We start from the raw sequence: 19,326 nt of genomic DNA, 5'->3' as shown, positions 1-19,326 counted from the left end.
GTCACTGAAAGGCACAGGGACATTATCACTGATAAGGAAACCTGGCACATTAACAGGGGCAGCAGTGGGATTAAAACTTAGAATAAATTATCTGGGCACATAAATAAAATATCTGAGAAGAATAGTTTCTTTCCACAAAGAGAAGATTTACTTTTGCTTCTGAAATTAATTTTAATGTTACATGTGTTCACTTCTTTATTTACTACAACAGTTAGCAGTCTTGGGTTAAAGATCTCCAGTGTTATCCAGGGTTTGGATTTGCACAAATTCCTTTATCAATACTTTTCTCAGAATCAGCATGATGTAGTAAACCGCACTAAATGTAATCTTTCTTTTTAAATTTATTTAAAAAGGAGGCGTCTCTTAGGACAAAATTATTTACAGAGCAAGGAGATGAAAGGGAGCTTTAGGGATTGCATTTTTCTATCAAGGACAAAACAAGGAGAGAGTCTGAATAGGATTGAAACAAACAATTAAGACTGCAAAGAAATCCTTCATCTCTGCACTCTGGAAGGTCCAAATTCAGCAAAGTACTGCAGTATATGCTGGATTTTTAGGAATGATTTCAGTGTTTCAAGTCTGGCATAAACCTCAGTGTCCTGACGGATGGATTTTCCATGGGGGTTGAATGGTCTTTGCAAAGATACTTTAGTTCAGATTATCATAGTGTTCATTTCTGTGATCCAAAAGAATAGCACACAAACATGCACACACAAAAACAAGAGGAGTCACCAGGTTAAATTCTCAGACCTGCTTTAAATGGGAGATCAGTTCACCACCTTCTGGAGATGCCTTCCTCTCTCCATCCACTTCGGGGGGAGCTCAGGTTGGGTTTCTTTCTCTTTTTTAAGCAGCAAACAATGAAAACAAAAAAGACCACCATGACCTGTTGGAAATCTTGCAATATCTCCTGTTCCCCCAGCTCCTAGGTGGGAGTTCCCATTAGGGCTGGATTAAGCTAAATCAGATTATGCACCACAGACAATGGTGTTGGCAAGCTACGGACAAAAGGTGTCAGGGCAAATCTCTCCTCAAACCCACCAATATTGTCCTGCAACAGGATTGTGAAACGAGCCCCCTAAATCAATGCTCCTTTTGTGAGGAGACTGTGGTGTAACAGATCAGATGCAGGCTGGGAGTATTTTGTGTTAATTGAAATAACATTTGCCAATACACCAACATCTGTCCCAGAGGGAAAACGAAGGGCAAGTGCCAGCTCTACCAACAAGCATCTTTCTCTGGATTCTTTTCCTGTGCTCCTTTATTTCATTTGTTCTTATAAATTTATTCTTATAACCTTTTGTTGGCAGTCACAGAGCAAACCTGCAGTGCAAATGCATATTTTTTGTAAAAGTACTAAATTGGGTCAATCCTAAACAAGACAAACCCTGGCCTTTCCAGTCTCATCAGACTGGCACTGCCAGTGCCAGTTTAGATTGAATATTAGGAAAAAATTATTCACTGAAATAGGAATAGGCATTAGAGCAGGCTTCCCAGGGAAATGATGGAAACACCACCACTTCCACATTTCTGGAAGTGTTAAAAAATGTGCAGATGTGGTGCTGGGGACATGATTTAGGGGTGAACTTGACAGTGCTGGGTTCATGGTTGGACTCAATGATCTTGAAAGTCTTTTCCAACCAATACTTCTATGACTTTTTGTAATGCCTGGATTCTGCAAGAGGAGTGCAGAAGCATTTCAAGGTCCCCTTCTGTGAAGGGCTCATGTCTGGTGAAATGGCACCAGTTTGAAACACCTGTAACTGGAGATATATTCCATGTGCTTGTGTGTGTGGGTGTGAGTGCACTGCATGCATGAAGTCTTCTTTCTGAAGCTCCTCAGATAATTGCAGAAAATATGAAACTTTGCAGGCCCTGATGAATCAAAATTTCTAATTTTTTTTCCATTTTTAAAGCATAGTTTTTGGTTTTGCAATTTATAGTTTCACATTAAGATATCTATGAACTATTTGGGCTGTTGTTTCTGACTAAAGCCATTTATATACAGTTCTCTACTTCAAATCTTCCTCCCCTAACAAATGATGCTCCTGAGCAGGCACAGGCTACTAGATTAGGCAGTTGAAAACTGTGGACTTTAGCAGTGCCTTGGATAGAAAATCCAACTTGATTTAAGTGCTTACACTTGCCTAGTCATAACTGTTAGCATAAGAGAAGTTACTTCAGACTAACCCCCTCTTTAAAAGAAGATGCCCTTATTAAGGCATTTGGAAGCCAGCAGAGTCTTTTCTGTCCTCTCTCAGATTTTACACAGCTGAATCCTGACCTACATTACGTCACCTAACCTTGAATTTGATGTAGAGCAGGGTGAAAGCTGGCTTATGGCCTGTCTTATAAACAAGGAAGGCCTGAGAGCATTTCCCCCCTCAGACCTGGGCTGAGGTCACTCTATTGTGTGTGTGTTACTCATGTCAGAGACTCCTGTGGAGAAACTTGGTGCCCAAGAAGACTGGAAGGCAAAATATACCAGCCATTGAACCTGTCCTTTTGCTGGAGAGTATTAACAAATGGAGAGCCCATTATCACTATCAGTACCACAGGGGAAGCAATACTCAGTGCAGAATTTCTTCTCCCTCTTGGATTCTTGAAATGTTAAAAAAAACCAAAAACAACAAGACAATCAACACAATCTTTAGCAGTAGAGCAATTTTGTATATCCCAGACCAAATGCAGTCCACATACAATGTATTTCTATTAACAGATGCCAGAATTTAGTTGTAGCTGGAATAATGATGAGATATAACTTACCCTTCCATGGCAAAACAACTGTTAAAAAGAATTCTGAATTTTGTGAGGTTTTCTTCACTCTTTCTGAGGTGGTAAATACACCACAGAGGAGGCCAGGGCATGGTCCTGCAAAGCTCCTGTGTTCCTGGAAATGCTCACACACCAAAGGCCAGTGGGTGACGTCACAGAAGTGGCTGAGAAAGCATTTTTCACAAATTTCACCAGAAATTCATGGCAAATGCTTTAGGCATCACTGAAAGGACACCATGGCAATGTCCATACTGAGGAATTATCTGACCCGTTATCTGACTTCTCCCTCTGGAAATAGGTGGGACGTTTGCAGGAACAGATTGGAAAACTCAACGTGGAGAAACTTCCAATCTCTCCCAGGTAGTCAGAACAGCACTGTTGAAGAATTAGATGAATATTAGATGTTAGGAGGAAATTCTTTATTCAGAGTGTGGTGAAGCACTTGAACAAATTGTCCAGAGAAGATGGGGCTGCCCCATCTCTGAAAGTGTTCAAAGCAAGGATGGGTGATGTCCTGAGCAACCTGGTCTGATGAAAGGTGCCCATAGCAGGGGGAATTTGAACCAGGGGATCTTTAAGGTCCCTCCACACCCAAATAATTCTATGATTATGATTCTATGATTCTAAGAAGGACATGGACTAAACCCAAAATATAACCAAAGGCATTTATGTCCCAATCCAGCAAAGTCACATTTCGGATTGATTTCTGAAGAGGGCTTTCCCAGTAACCACAGCTGTGCCTCCCTCCCCGCAGCCTGTGACACTGGGGCTGTGCCCTACCACCCTAGTGTGGGGCAGGAGCAAAAGCCTCATCTGAAGGGCAAAATGAGAGCTGCTGACAGCATTCCTCTCTCTAAGCTGGTGCTGAACCTTTTGAGTTCCATCACCTACTGTCCCCGACCCAGGGGGTCCTCCCAGTTTGGACATTCCCACCACAGGAGGCCTCTGTGCATTAGTGAAAAATACTGCACTTTGGCAAACAGACCACGTCTTTTTCATCATTATTCACTCTGAAAAATGTGCTTTGGCAAAGGCATCCCCTTTATTTCTGTGAAACCAAACTGAAGAAATAAAAGACAAATGAATATGTCTAATACTGCAGCATAGTTTAGAAATAAGGTCCAGTCTACCCCCTGATGCAAGAGTGCACCATTTTTAAACCTTGGCTAGAGATGCTATATTGTCAAATACACACACACAGAGGTCAGGAGAGTTCAGTCTGATTTTTTTTCCTCTCTAGCCACTATTTAGACTACTACTCAAAAAATTTACTGCTTTATGCTCAAATTATATTTACATTTAAGCATAGAATTTCAGCATGGGCAGGGGAGGAGAGCGTATTTTCTTCATTGCCAGCTGTCAATGGTTTTTCAAAATGCTTATTTCTCAGAAATTTTGCACCAACTTTCCATTGTGATCAAGGGACACTTATCTCAAACCACTTAGAAATTGACAGGACTGCACAGTGGGTCACTCTGACCACATAAGGATATTTAGCCAGGAAGAATGAGGGGGAGGATTATGATTCTGTCTTTGGTACTCCCGACATGCCAGCCACCGTACAATCTGTCCTTCAGAGCATTTACATTCCTAAAAATAAAGGCAGTTTAAGATGTGCTTTAAGCAATTTGTTGGAATCTAGTAAAAGAAAAACCATTTAACAGATTCGCTGCAGTAATTCTTATTTTTTTTATCTTCCATTTTATTATTTTGCAGAATTGGGATCGTTGATGCTGAGATAGAAACAGGACTTTACTGGCACTGCCAGTGGTTCAAAGATGAAAAGGCCTCGAGAGGTCTTTTGTTATCAAATTCCTCTTACCCTCCCTGTTGTAACTTTCATCACAACTGAAAGGATGGTGCCAAAATCTGACTTCACTTCAGAAAGTGCCAGGAGACACCACTGGCGTTGCAACAGAAGAAAGAGGGGGGAAGGAGAAAAACTTCAATGCTGACTGTGGCCTGGGAGAAGGGCAAATGGCTGAGGGAGAAAGAAAATGGCTTAGTGCTGCTTCCCAAACCTTCCCTGAAGTTGCTAAGCAGGTGGGGGAGATGAGGCCAGACCCACGCTTTCCAAGAAATGTTTTTCAGAGTTTCCCTGCCAAATGGGGAAAATGAAGAATTCCCACCAAATGACTCCAAAACCTGCCCTCGTTATTCCACCAGCTCCTTCCTTTTGTCTAAAGCAGATGAGAAAATCCAGCCCAACAGCAGCTGAGCAGGCAGTACACTGCCACTTCCCTGAGCATCTCAGAAATGGAAAAATCTGATTTTCCTTCGCCTCAGTTTCTGCTCAGTGTCTCTCCAGTGATTATGTGTTGCTGTCAAAAGAACAAGCTTTTGAGGGTCAGGCACCACTCTGCCATATGTTTGAAAATGTGTAAGGAATGAGAACCCCCAATCTATATTTGCATATATCAATAATGATAATAATAATATCTTCATGACCAGAGCTAATATCTTCAGGACTCACAAGAAAGTTTTGTTGCATCCAGTCTTGGGTACAGAGGACCTTTCAGAGGGTCTGTTTTCCAAGTTTAGATGCTCATTATTGTCTTAAGTTCAGTTTCTTCCTTTAGGTTTTGATCAAAATGGAACATCTCAGATTACTAATCACTTTAGAACATCATGCCTTATTGTGTTTGTTCCTCAGTTTTTCCTGATTGTGCAATGGAAATAAGGCTGCTTACTCCACTGTGATTTCTCAAAGCACTTTGGGTGACTCCAGAAAAAGCCATTTGTGTGCTAAAACTTTATTAATATTGTGAAATGATGAATAATAATCAGCATATGCCAGCAGTTACCACATAAGCTTGTGTCCTTGGGCCCCTTTTTACTTGACAGGTCTGTCATGTTAAAGATGAGGTAAAGTCAAGACAGCAATTTTGAATAACCCACAGATGAAGACTCTTATTTGGTAAAAAGACATTTTAGATTAATCCACCAACACAAGATCCTGGTAACTGGAAATAAAAATTTCCACACATGGAGTTACTCAGGGACAGTTATTTCAGGGGCAACTACTGCTTCAGGATTATTCTGGAAGAGCTTCTTGTCTACAGCAGGGGGAAGCCCCTGAGTAATGTCAGACACCACAACAAGAACATCCAGAGAACAGCTATCTGTCAGGCACACAGCCAGGACTGGACATCATGCTCCCGTTTCATTAAAAGCAAAGCTACTCTCCTTTCTATTGAAAAATAATGGGCAATTTTACTAGAAGTTTTCTGCTTCTATTTTGGATTCTGTAAGAATGGAGATAGAAGAAGTGGGCAGCTTGCCTGGGCCTTCAGAGGGGGGCAGGAGCAGATACCAAGAGACGAAGCCTGAGGCAGATGAGCATGACATTTCCTGTGGCACTTGTCTGAAGCTCAGGGATCTCCTGCTCTCCTGAAGACTTTTTTGCCTCTGTATGTTTATTAGCTCTTAAAGAAATTGTCCTTTGGACCTCTGTCTAAACACTTTTGAATACATTCATACTTTTGGTATAATACCTTGTACTGGTGACAACTGTGTTTGTGGCATCACTTCAGTTGATGTCCACTGCTTCACACATGGTGGGGACCAGGCAAAAATGCCCAGTTCTGTCCTCAAACCACTCAGGTAGACAAGACCTTCCCCATTACATTCACTGGGAATTGGATCGTGGTCTAAAACTGATCACAGATTCCCTCAGGCTCTACAGGAAAACCTGCACCTTTGCACCCTCAAGTCTTCAAGCTTCAGGACTCAGCTGGAAATGGAATCAGTTTTCCTCTGGCCCACACTTACTTGTAATCACTGGGAATCTTTTACAGCACTTTCAAGCAAGCTCTTACCTGCTAACAGCACTTTCCCCACCGAGTGCACAGAATTAGCCATACAATTTGTCAGGGAACAAAAATAGCAGTAAGACATATTTGGTGTCTAAAACGAGTTTATATTCCATGCTCTCCTCCTGCTCCCTGCTGCAAAATTCACATGCTACTTCGTATTTCAGTACTTGACAGACTGGGCTGGTTTAAGGCAGCACCCAGAGATAGAGACAAACATCTTTTGTTTGGTGCTTATCTTCTTCGCTCCTGCCCTCTCTCCACCCCTCTCTCTTACTTGAGATAAGTTCACAGCTAATCATGAGAGATGTCAGATAAACTTACTGTGAATTGAAATCCTGCAAGGCTGAAAGGAGCACTGTTGTTCCTTTCTCAAGCAGGTATTGTATTTATACAGTCAAGCGAACAGGAGATGCAAAAAAGATAATTCCTTCAAAACTTGGCTGGTAAGCTCTCCAGAGAAAGATAAATGATATTTAATTTTTTTTTCTCTTGATGTAGAGCCAGCAACATACCAGTGGTGCAAAGCAGTTATTATAATCTTCTCCCCTGCCCTTGCAAATGCTTCAGGTTTTGGTCTGAAGCATCCAGGCATCCCCAGTGCTCCAGTGCTGGCCACCACAGAGCCTCTGAGAGTGACTGTGGGATGGGATGGCCATCCTGGCAGACCAGCTGCTCCTGTGTGACTTATCCTAAAAAAATGGGTGCCCAACTTTAATCACGATGTAGTAACCCACTTGTACACCACTCTGGGAATTAAATCTATCCCAGTATTTTCTTCTCCTAGGGACACAAAACAGTTAAAGGTATGCTGCTAATGTTTTACTCATCGATGCCTCTGTAAACAGTCCCCCTCCACTGTAATGGATGAGTTTTGATATTATTGTTTGGTGTACAACAATGATCTCTAGTTAATTAGTAATACATGTTTTTTTCCCCCACCTGTTTGTTCAGTTTGCCTGAACAGTGAGGAATTATTTAAAGCAGAGACAACAAGATGAAAGACAGCCTTGCTTTCGTGGGAACCCGTGGGTCTTCCAGCTGCAATTTTGTGTTTGTAATGAGTAGTGACAGGGTGTTATTACACCAAAGTCCTCCCTGTACCAGCCAGTGCACACAGGAACACAGACAAGGGCCGTGACTCCGACCCACACGGTTAATGAGCAGAACTGCGTGGGAAAAGCAAAATGCCAGGAGAAAGGTAAAACTCAACTCAGATTTGCTGGCATTTGCTCCAGCTTTGCTGGGCACTACCAATGCAGTGCCCAGCTCCATGGCTTTGCATGCTGCCTGACCATTTATCCATGGTCCTGTCTGCCTTTCAGCAGCCACTTTGCAAAGCCAAATCCCTGTAAACCTTACTGAAGACAGAGTAAGTTCTTCCAGCCATAAAATGATGCCAAGACTTTACTCAGTTACAGACAAAAATTCAGACCCTTGCTGGTTTTTAACCATCCTTATCTCAGTACTTCTCCAAATGTTGGAAAAAGCTCCAGGCTGTTCTTCTCTAAGGGTAGATGGAGCTACTGCTCAGCCAAATACCATCCCCAGCCTGCATTACAAGGCTTCCCTGAGATCAAAGTGAACAGCAGGACTCAAAATATAAATATGGTCGTATTAAGCAATGTGAGGAAAGACTGCTGAGATCAAATCTAGTCCTGTAGTGAGCACGAAGCCTGCCCTGTTGAGGGCTTGTGGGATTTCACACAGGTACTCCACTTATTGTTGGCTGCTGCTGCATGTCTCCAGCACATCTGGAGCTGAAGCCACTCTCTGAGCAGAGACTGTGAGGGCTGAGCACAGAATCTTCCTTAGGAGCTGCTCCCTGATGCTGTGAAAGCAGCAATTTCAACTTGGACCAGCCATCCATAACAACCACTGCAGAGGTGCACCCTGCTACTTTGTTTTATTTAGGATGTGGTTCCACAGCCAAGTGAGAGAGGAGGGTGGAAAAGTGATGTCTAATTTTGATCCTTCTGGAAAATCTCTCTCAGTACACAGACTTGCTGTTCCCAGTCAATAGAGGGTGATGGGGTGAGGCTCCTGGGCTAAAATACTCGATTGAGTTGGAATATGGAGTATGTTCAAGTAATTACTTGGAAATTATCTTTAGCAGTCATTTTCTGTTAGGTGCTGTGCATGGAGGCTCTCAGCATCCCGAAAGGAGCAGATCCCCTCTTGTCCCTGGGTGTACCCCCCACCAACTGATGCTAGCCTAAATCTGCCCCTAAATTTCAATGCCAACATGTTTCCTGTCAAGCATTACTCACTAAAAGCTCATCCCTTCTCTTTTTGACCGCACTTGAGACACAGAGCTAACAGAGAGGAAAGGATCCTATTTATAGCACATCGCATCATATGGTTAATTTAAAAATGGCATTTGTCAGCGAAAGCAGTAATTTTTTCAAGATGCTCACAGAGGGCTCATAAACAAATAACCCCCAAAATTACAGGCCTATAAACCTCACTTTGACTCGAGTAACTTGACAATGCTCACTGCAGACCTATTTGGGGGATGGCTATTTAAACACAGTGAGCAGTTCATTATCATTTGTGTTTTCCTGCTAAGCTTTCACTCTTTTGTTAAACCCACTTCAGGCCCCGATTGAGACATTCACAAACCTGCCAGGTCACTCCTGCTTATCTTTCCCATGACACCCCCGTCTCCCAACCAGCCGAGGGCCATGCCAGTGCATTTCCACATAAAGCAATTCTTCTGGCCGAGCGGAGGCATTTCCCCCCCGCCCCGCGCCTCCTTTCAGGGATGGCCAGCCCGGTTTCTCAGCAGACAGCATGACAGATGCAGGGTGCCTTTCCCAAGCAGAAAAGAGGTGGAGGCTGCGGGATGAATGTTAAATGTACCATACGCCCAACATAAAAACAGACCAAACATGCTGGCGAGATTTATACCAACGCTTTACTTTCTCCGCTGGTCAAAGGTTCAGGCGCTCATAATAGTTTCCCAAGGCACGTTGACTGTGACAGATTTTAAAGAAGAGACTCCTGAAGGAGTTCAAGGCATAAATTGAATTACAGTATGCTTGGCCTGCGGTTGCTAGGGAGATCCCAGATCCGAGGAGAAAGTTCCTGGTGATTTTTCACTGTTGTTTGAAGGCTGTGAAATTAAGGCTTTGTGCGGCGCTCACCGAGACAAGGCTGTGGTTGGCGTTCACCATTGACATCAAGCTGGATTGGCCCGGAGGGGGCAAATTTTTATGAAACAGATATGACAAAGCAGCATTTTGATCAAGTCATCGCTCCCTTTTAAAAGGGCCACTTTCACTTTTATTCACACTGAGTGATGGACGTTCCTATTTAAACACTTTCAGCTGCAGAGGCCTGGAGCTCAGACCAGGAGCCCAGGCTGCCCTGAGCTCTGGGAAGGTTAGGGAGTGGGATCAGGGCTTCACAGCTAATCCCGTTACCTCTGGCATGGGTGGAAGCAAATTCCCAGCATTGAATACACCAAACTTTAAGAGAATTCATGTCTGGCACTGTGTTTTGCAGCCAGAGTCCAATTTCAGCTCATTTCATGGGCTTGAGCTTTCGCAGGATTCAGGAGGAATGAATTTCAGCTCTTTAGGGTTACACAGGCAGAGCAGAGCCCTCAGAGAAGACAAGGACTTTTTCCAAGGGAGCTGGAGGCCATCAGCTTGTGCAGAGGCACCTGCCATCCTATAAACACTCTCTTCTGCTTACACTCAGCCACACATGACCATCACCTGTGCTTAGACAATGTCCTGTGCTGCCAACAGCATTATCAAAGGCCACCTCTGGCAGCTTTGCTTGCTAAGCAGGTGCTGAAGAAAGTTTAAGGCTAAACAAGTGAGAGGCTGAGATTCCAGGGCCACTCCCAGCAAGCCCAAATATCCTGTGTTCAGCAGGACATCTTGAAGATTTCTCAGCTCAGTTTGCAAAGATGAATGTTGTCAAATCATGGATGCCAAGATCCTTTCCTGTAACCCTCTCAAAAGAAGGTGACAAAGAGAAAATGATAAAAGTGGAATAGGAGACTTGCAGAGCTGAGCCTGCTGCTCCTTCTCTCATGGGAGGGAAGCTATTTGGGAGAAGGAGTGACTGTCCACAGATGTCAGAGTTGCCCTTTCCCATTTCTCCCCTGCCAGCTTTGTGTCTCTTCATGGCCCCACATTGTTCCTGGAGCCGAGAGACCCTTTCCCAGCTGTGGAACACCAAGAGCCTTTTCCTTGGAGAGGAATCACTTTAGCTGGGAAGGAAAGGAGAAGGCATCACCTAGTGCCTCCCTAGGGTAAGGTGGTGCCACCAGAGCCATACCTGAGGTGGTCTAAGGCAGTTCCTAGCACTGTGACCCCATCAGGCCAGTTAAAATGTCAGATGACTTTGCCCAGCTATCCCTGGAGCTTAAGCAGCACCAGTCAGTGTAGTAGGTAGCAGCTACAAATACTGGGAAGAGAGTTAGGATGAAAACTAAACAGCAGGATTAAAGTAAAGGACGAATAATTTTAATAAATCCTATCTGGAAAGTTTATTTGCTCCAATTTCCCCTAAATCATTTTGTCTCTGTCCTCTGACCCTATCCCAGAGGGACTGATGCTGCCCCTTAGCTAACAACCATTTGGCAGGTTGCTTGGTATTTGAAGCCCAGCTGGACTTGTCTCCATTTTATAAAATAGTAGGGCAACTTTGCAAACACAAAAACCCTCCCAGAATGAACCCCTCTACTTCTTTTGTGCCTGCTGTGCACAAAAATATCATCTCTGTTTGCTGAAAGGAGCTAAGTGAGTTAAGTATGGATGGGGAGAGCTTACATTCACCCCAGCACTATTTGCTCCGAAACATCATGCAGTGCAGATTAAGGCCTTAGCACAAGAGAGTTCAGATGAGATCCTGTGATTATGCCTTCTCAAAAAATGTAAAGAAGAACAAACAAACAAACAACACAAAATAAAAACAAATTAAAAACCCCCCACTGAACAAAAAATCAAAGAAGGAATCTAGTATGAGAGGGAGGAAAAAAAAATCCACAGTTTGAGAAGTTGAACCTGAAGCAAAAGGAAGGAAGCTCAGTGGAAATGAAGGCAGCAGACAGAGATCTTTCTCTGGGTTAAATCACAGTGGCACACGGGGAAGCTGCTTCCTGTACACACACAGGGAAGGCAGAGTTTGGGTTTCACTGAGGTCCTGGTCTGCCAGCACCCACAGCCCTGCCACGTTCCTTGTTGCAATCACTAGTAACTCCAACAGGATTCAACAGACAGAATAAAGTGGGCATTGTTCCTGGCCAAAAGTCCAGACTCTCCTGCAGAGATCAGCCCTTGGAGCTTGCTGAGGCAAAAGCAGGTGAGCCTCTTCAAATGCTGCTTTTGAAAAAAAAACTTCTGCAGGTCTTCCAAAGAACTCCTCATTTCTGCCTTTCAAGATCCTTCAAATGTAGAGAGTTCTTACCAGGATAGATTGATGTTGATAATGTGGATTTCACCAGCAAATCCATGATCACCATTTGATTTTTCATCTTTCCATGGCTTATACCTGCCTCTGGCTGCAATGTCTCTGTCAGCACCAACCCCTGTCAAGCTGTCTTACACTGCCTCTGAGTTTGCTCCTGAGCCAAAACCCCTCAGTGCTGCAGTTACCTGCTGCAGATCTCAAAAGTAAGGGTACCTTAAGACCTGTGAGTGGTTAAAACTTTCCTGTGGAAGCATACATAATGATGCTTTTCTAGGCAAATATATATACATATATATTTATGTTTTTATCTCTAGAGTTTTAATAATTGAAAGTGTTTTGCTTCTTTTTGTTTTCAATAACCCAGAAAAATGCAGTGAACCTTTCTAGGGAAGGTCCTTACCCAGTCTGACATCTCTATTAATGAGCAGTTCCCAGCCACAGCAGACTCCCCACCTCCAGTGGAGGAAGCCAACACAGGCAGAGGACAAAGGCAGGAGCTGCAGCGTGTGGCCAGCAGCCACCCTGGCACCTCAGCCCCAGGCCATGCCAGGGCAAGACCTTTCCATGAGTGTCACTGGTCCAGACATGGTGACCTCCACTGGTTGCTTCTCCTGTGAATCAACTCCTTGAGAGTGAAATGCTGCTCACCCCGCTGCTACAAACCTCCAGCAAATCTCTGCTTTTGGCCTCCCCCTCGCACAGGTGGAGAGGGATCCCATTACCTGCCTCTGGGAATGGCTTGTGGCAGAGTTTCTCAGTGGTGAAACACTTTTATCTCTGTTCCATTAATTTCTAATCTATCCCTTTCCACCCTCTGCTCCCCCTCCCCCTGGTATAACTCTGGATACAGAAAGAGCTGCAAATAAAGAAGGGATTTGCTCTCGTCTCTTAAAAGACAAGTTCTCATTCAGTTTCTCTTTTAGTTGTGCGTGCTGTTGGTAAATGAGACAGATGCCACCTATTTATGTTTCCTGAACCAAAGCATGCTGGGGAAAAAGGAATCACTTCCGTTCATTCCCTCCCACACTGGACTAGTGGCAAGACCTACAACTTCATCTCTTTACACACTCCTTAATTCACATCATTGCTTTTTCCAAATCACTGAGCTGGTACACACACACACACACACAAAAGTGAACAATATACAATGCACCAGGGTTTCTATATTTTCCCTTTGGGCATCTTTAGCTAGATTTTAAAAGCCATTATTAAGTAATGCTTTCACTTTATTTTATGTTTTAAAATAATGAAGGCTAATAAAATTGATTTCCAAAGCCATTCAGTTTTAAATGTAATAAATCAAGCTGCAGAGATACTGTGTGTGCATGTCTGTGTATGCCAAATGCAACTAAAATGATTACATTGATGTTTTACACTATTATAAAATGTGGTTTTATATATTTTTCAATTCCAGCTTGATTAATTGGTCCCCTAACTGAACATTCAGGCTGCTACTGTGACGAAATGTTTTGTGGGTTGACTGGGCAATGGATTATTGTAAAGAACTGAGTAATTAACTCTATTGGGAGTCTTATATCAGGCACTGGGGCTCAAACCAAGCCATGATGACTTGCTGTTAGAAATGAACCAAATGCCAGGGGGTAAATTCATACCTGGTGTAATCCACTACTCAGCCCACTGGAGTTAGTGCAGGAAGGGGTTTTACTTGTGCCTTATGTTTTCACTTGCACGGTGCAAAGGTTAAGGCTGTCAGGCCAGGCTGTTTGAAAGCTTAATGAGTAAGTATTATCACTGTTTGCAGAGTCATTCTTCAAATGTTTTCAACATAAAACAGTTTATTAAATGTCTGGCAGACTTTCACTGAGAGATGCCAAAAGATGTGAATTCTTCCCTTCCTCACTGTTATTTTAAAACTTAGCACCTCTGCAAGCAAGGGCAGAGAAAGAGAAGAAAATCCCCAAAATAAATAAAGCCTGATATGCAAAATGCAGCCACTTAGAATTCCAAGAGGGATCCAGGCACCATCATGGAGCCATGGGAAGGGGTGAGTGGACCAGGAGTCAGACAGTGCCACCAGCCTGGAAGAGTCACACAGGCTCCACATAAGGCACCCTCCCTCCTTCAGATAACCACTGTCAGCTCTCCAGTGGGTCATTCTCCTTCCCATTACATTTCTGGGCATTTCCCTGATGTATTCCAGGCTCAAGGACAGCTCTGGCCTGTGTGATGCATTGCCTGGCCCACCACCCTGAGCTGAGGGCACCAATGAAACCAGCCTTGTCCCCACCATAGGTGGGGCTGCTGCATTCTGTACCTGGCAGTGCCAAAAAGGCCTCCACAACGATTTCCAACACTCTGAGATGCCACCAACCTGAACTAGGCACTGGACCCTCACTGGACAAAGAAAAAAAATATTGTTTCCAGGCAAAAAACCAATGATTTAAACTTTTAAGAGCTTATGGAAGAGAAAGGAAATGCCTCTGTAACTCTAAATGATTCCCAGGAAGAGGGGAATCCAAAAATAAGAACATCTCAACGGAGAACAGTGGGAAGAAATGAAAAAGACCCTGTAGAGGAATAAAATCCTTTTCATAGATGTTGTTCTATTGTGTATTGTGTTGGAGAAGAGTTTCTCCTAAAAAAGACAGAATAGCACAGAGAGAGTTAAAGTTTATGACTGCCACAGTGTAAAGAACCTGGGCCAGAAACTACGCCAAAGCTAAGGCATTGCTCAAAGTGCTGGGAGCAAGAAGGGGAAAAAAAGGAAATGGATGGATGTTTTGGATACCTTGTGCACGCTGTGGAGTGGAACAACCTGCTCATGATCTCCTGTATGGAGGAGAGGGGTGTTAGTGGGCAATTCCCAAAGAGAATGAGACAGGAGCAGTGCTGGGGGCCAGCAGGCAGCAATGGGCAGCAAGGCAGAGCAAAGCAGGCAGCAGGTACAGAACCGCCCCTGTGAGGGTCCAACACAACAAAAAACAATGGCATGAGACAGAGATTGACCCTCTGTATCTGCAGCCCCACCACTGTGTCCATGTTCCTTTGGTGTCTGTAGTTCTCAGGATGGAAATCTTGACATAGAGATGCAAATAACTCTTCCCCTCAAGGAGAAGAGGCTTCTCCCTGGATGAGGGGTGCAGAGTGGCCTCAGGCTTTGGCTGTTTACAGGGGGTTTTTTTAATTTGTAATGTCTGTGATTTCATGAGGACATAATATTCCAGGCCCAAGCACTGCTGACATCTGACATGCTGCTGCTGGCTGCAAACTGCCACTGAGTGTTTATCACGGAGTGGCATTCTACTAGTGTGAGTATTTGCTACAATGCTTCAAGAATTTGGACAGAACTTTACCATTCAGACAATTAGCTAACAAGCATCATTCCTTTTTAAATGAGGAATATGGGATCAAAGGAGTTTTCCATATATTGGTCCTCCAATGATTTTGTCAGGACCGTTCAGTAACCATGGGCAAGTGAGAGCCCCAGGGATTCAAAGACTTGTTCCTTCTTAAAGAAGAAAACAAAACACCCCAAACAAACAACCAAAACCAACCAACAAACAAGAAAAACAAAACAAAAAAACCTTTCAAAATTAGGAAATAAAGCTTCCAGACACAAGAAAGAAACAATAAGGAACAATACACATTTCCAGATTTGTGATGTAGCTTTCACTTCTGTGTACTATGTGGCAGCTAGACCCACACTTTGGAGTGAGTTCTCTTTAAAGACAGCCAACTGTGTAGATTAAGACCCCCACCCAAACCACAGAACTTTACATAACAGCTTGCTACAGGAGATAAATAAAAAAGTACAAGTGAAACACTGGATGCTGCAAGGAGAAGAAGTCATTGCTGGGCTCATTGAGAGCTGGAGCCTTTATAGTAACTTTGCTGGATCCATCTGAGACAGATAAAAGAAAGAAATGATTTCTCATCCAAAAGAAATGGAAAAAGGAAAAGATGTAAATGGAGAGACACTTCATTTTTTTTTCTCAGAAACATGAGTCATTAGGGAAATATCATCTTTCTCTGTTAGAATAAATTATTGTGCAGTAAACATATGCTACTGCTTGTTGTACTGGAAACACAGAAAGCATCCACTGCTTTTTGTGGTTATCAAGTTAAAATGGATAAGAAAAATGAATCAGCTTCATAGCCACTCTTCCAGTTATGTCCTGAAAGCATATCTATATGATGTTCACTAAATGAAAGAGAAATTTAATTTAGAGGATTTATTTAATAATTCTGCCTATGTCCAAGCAGAAAGAAAGAATGAAGAAGGTAGGATATTTGATTATTTATCTAGACTGCACCATGCCAACTAGAATACTTTTCCCACAGCCAGTCCCTGGGGTCAAAATCTATTGACTCACATTGATGTAAGTACACAGTAAGTCTGAGAGGTACATGGATTTTCTCCCAGTCTGTGCATGTCCCATCCCTGGAAGGGTTCAGGGTTGGATGGTACAACCTTATCTAGGGAGTGGCATCCCTGACAAGGGCAGGGAGACTGGAAGTAGATTTCTTTAAGATCCCTTCCAACCCAAAAGATTCTGTGATTCTGTGGCATCCACAGGGCTGATAAAGATCAAAGTGCACTCTGAATCACCATCAGGAATGCTGGAAAGTCAAGGAAAACCTGCAGTTTGCCACTTAAGGAGAGCACAATGCAATTTCTTTTCCTTTCAGTGGATCCACAAATGTACCTTACTTTGAACAGATTGATTTTCCATTAAAATTTTCTTCAGATTGCAGAAAATACAATAATAATGATCTCTCTTTTCATTGCCTTTCTCTACAGGTTAAAACTCAGAGGGAAAGATGATATCTAGGAAGATTTATTTCAAATATTAGGGTAGGATGTTCACTATAACTGAAAGACCCAAAACCCAAAAGTATTGCAAATGTTGCCATTAGGAAGGGCACTTAATTCCTGAGAAGTTATGCACAGACTGCTTGGGAAAACCTGGATTTCCTTGGCTATCAGACTTGTTATCTAAGCAACATCCAGCTATCCTTTAGTAACAACTCAGACAGACCAAGGCACATGAAAGCTGATTGGTGTATCTCACATTTTGCCTTCAAAATATGCAAATATCTGATATGCAAATATCAAATAAGCATTCATATGTATACATACAAATTACTGTGAGTAACAAGCACAGATGTTTGACTTAGAGATTCACAGGTTGATATGATTATCTCATGTAAATGAACATAATTCAGAGCCTATTCCCCATCCCAAATATGAAGATTTACATTTGGAGTCACTCTTGTGAAACCAGGGGCCTTTCTCTGATTTACACCCCCAGCAGTCATGATCAGAATTTGCCCCACCCATAGCACAGAGGAGTGAAAAATGAGATGCAAATCTCAGCTCATTTCTCTGCTGTGTGGATGCAAATGCCACATGCTACGTTATGTGCAGCAAAAGTGCTCCAACATCACCCTGCCTTATCAGAGCTCCCACAAACACTGGATTTATGAGCTGCACATTAAGCCCCATGATTTATGATGCCTTCTCTGCTCAGGTTCTGCTGCTTTGCCCCAGGGACCTTATCTGCATCCGTAGGCACTTTCTAAGATTTCTGTGCACCACCTAAACAAAATGCCCTTTCATGAGGCCAAATACATCACATCAGGAAAGCAACTGTATTTCTTTCACAACGGTTTAAGCTCCCTCAGCTCTCTGAGGCTCAGTAGCAGCTTCTGGAAAATACTTAGCCCTGTGTATAGCAGAGTGATAAATTAATACAGAAATGTTCTTCTCATTTAGAACTGCCCATGTTTCTGTCACTGGCCATAGGGCACCCTGACAGGAGCACAAGGCCCCTCTGTTTGTGTCACCATCCTTAATGCAAAGTAGGTAAACTCTGACGCAGGCTCTCTTCCAGCAGTGTAGCAGCTTTTTCCTTTTATTCACTCCTGAAGTGGCATTTTGATGCACTCAATATGTGTTCAGTGCAGGTCCAGGAGAAAAAAAAAATCAAGGAAATGCCAACTCCCACAGGTTTTTCTCTTTTCATGCAATAGCACGCTCTGAATGGACCTAGGAATTAATCAGCATCTGTAGGAGAACTGCACCTCGCTTGAGTTTCCTTGGACAGAAATTGCACAGCTGGCAGAGAAAGGAACCTCTATCATATTTTCACCTACCACTATATGTAAAGTGGGATTTTACTGGCATGTGTGCTGCAGCTCAGACCTTGTTTCAACAAGGCAACTGGGAAATCAGCATTTTATCATTAATAGCCATTACCATTGCTTTGAAATTGTATCTGTGTTATGTGGGAGGTGCATGCCATAGCCAAAGATGGAAGAAACCCAGAAAAACAATATATGTGCAGCAGAAGAAAAAGATAAGGATAAAGATTTTTTTTTTCTGTCATTAAGCACTGAGACACCTTTCTGGTTGAAAGGGAGAAATAGAAATAAATTTCTTCTAAAAAATAATGATCTATCTGGGTACCAGCCCAGTTTTCCAGTGCCTCATATTTATAGCCTGACTTACAAGCTATTTGTGTCTTTCTCATTACAAATGCCCCAGCTTCTGGGGGCCAAAACCTTGACTAATAAAAATAACAATGACAATAAAAAGCTAATGATGTGCTCATTTTATTTGTAGATTGCATCCCTATTCCCCACCACTTGTTCATTTTGGTCAGCATCCAGAATTCCACTCAGGGACCTAAAATGAGGCTAAAGAAGAGTTGATGCTCCTATTCTGAGAACAATGCAAACCCAATCCTCTGAAGGGCATTAGTTACTTTAATGGCCTTTATTTTTTCTGATGAAAATATTCTTAAGCTGTTTTTTTAAGGGAAAGATGTGTCTAGAGATTGTGTTCTTCAATCTTCACTGCCTGAGTTCTGTAACTAATAGTAGTAACACAAAGGTGAGCAAAGGAGAGAGGACCAAACATCTTTCCACAGGAAACAGGGATCCTGCCACCTGCACTGAAGTGATTTGATCTTGGTGCCTGTCTGAAGAAAAATTTCAAACTCCAAACTTTTATTTCACGCAGAGACAAAATGGTAGCCTTTAATTATTAGCCACTTCTGGAATAAAATTATATTTTTTTCCTTTCCATTGCCTCAGATATTCCCTCACCTACTCCCAGTAAACCTCTCGGCAGTAGAAACTCAGGGCTCACTCAGTACCCTATGTTTTATCATTTTCAGGTGTTACAGCTCTAAATATGCAAAAGCCTACATTTCCTCTCTAGAAATGCCTGCAGTAACAGAGATCTGTGAAGGTGAGGTCCAGCTCTACTGCAGAAATCCCAGCCAGGTACAAGCCAGCCTGCACTGGGTTGAACTGTAACAAATAAATAAGATTTTTCCTCTCTGAC

The 19,326-nt window shown here is 42.9% G+C and overlaps 1 long non-coding RNA gene across 1 annotated transcript; it reads right to left on the bottom strand.

The window, feature by feature from the left end:
• Positions 1-362: 362 nt before the first annotated feature.
• LOC134552492 (uncharacterized) lies at positions 363-6,961 on the bottom strand. Its single transcript, XR_010080878.1, has 3 exons — positions 6,912-6,961; positions 2,767-3,150; positions 363-841 (listed from the first exon to the last, which is right to left on the bottom strand). It is a non-coding gene; the product is annotated as an uncharacterized LOC134552492 (long non-coding RNA).
• Between the last annotated feature and the right edge of the window lie 12,365 nt (positions 6,962-19,326).

This window comes from Prinia subflava, chromosome 7, assembly GCF_021018805.1.
Source record: "Prinia subflava isolate CZ2003 ecotype Zambia chromosome 7, Cam_Psub_1.2, whole genome shotgun sequence".
Lineage (NCBI taxonomy): Eukaryota > Metazoa > Chordata > Aves > Passeriformes > Cisticolidae > Prinia > Prinia subflava.
Note: the sequence above shows the minus strand (reverse complement) of the source record. Positions and strands in the feature narration are given on the sequence as shown.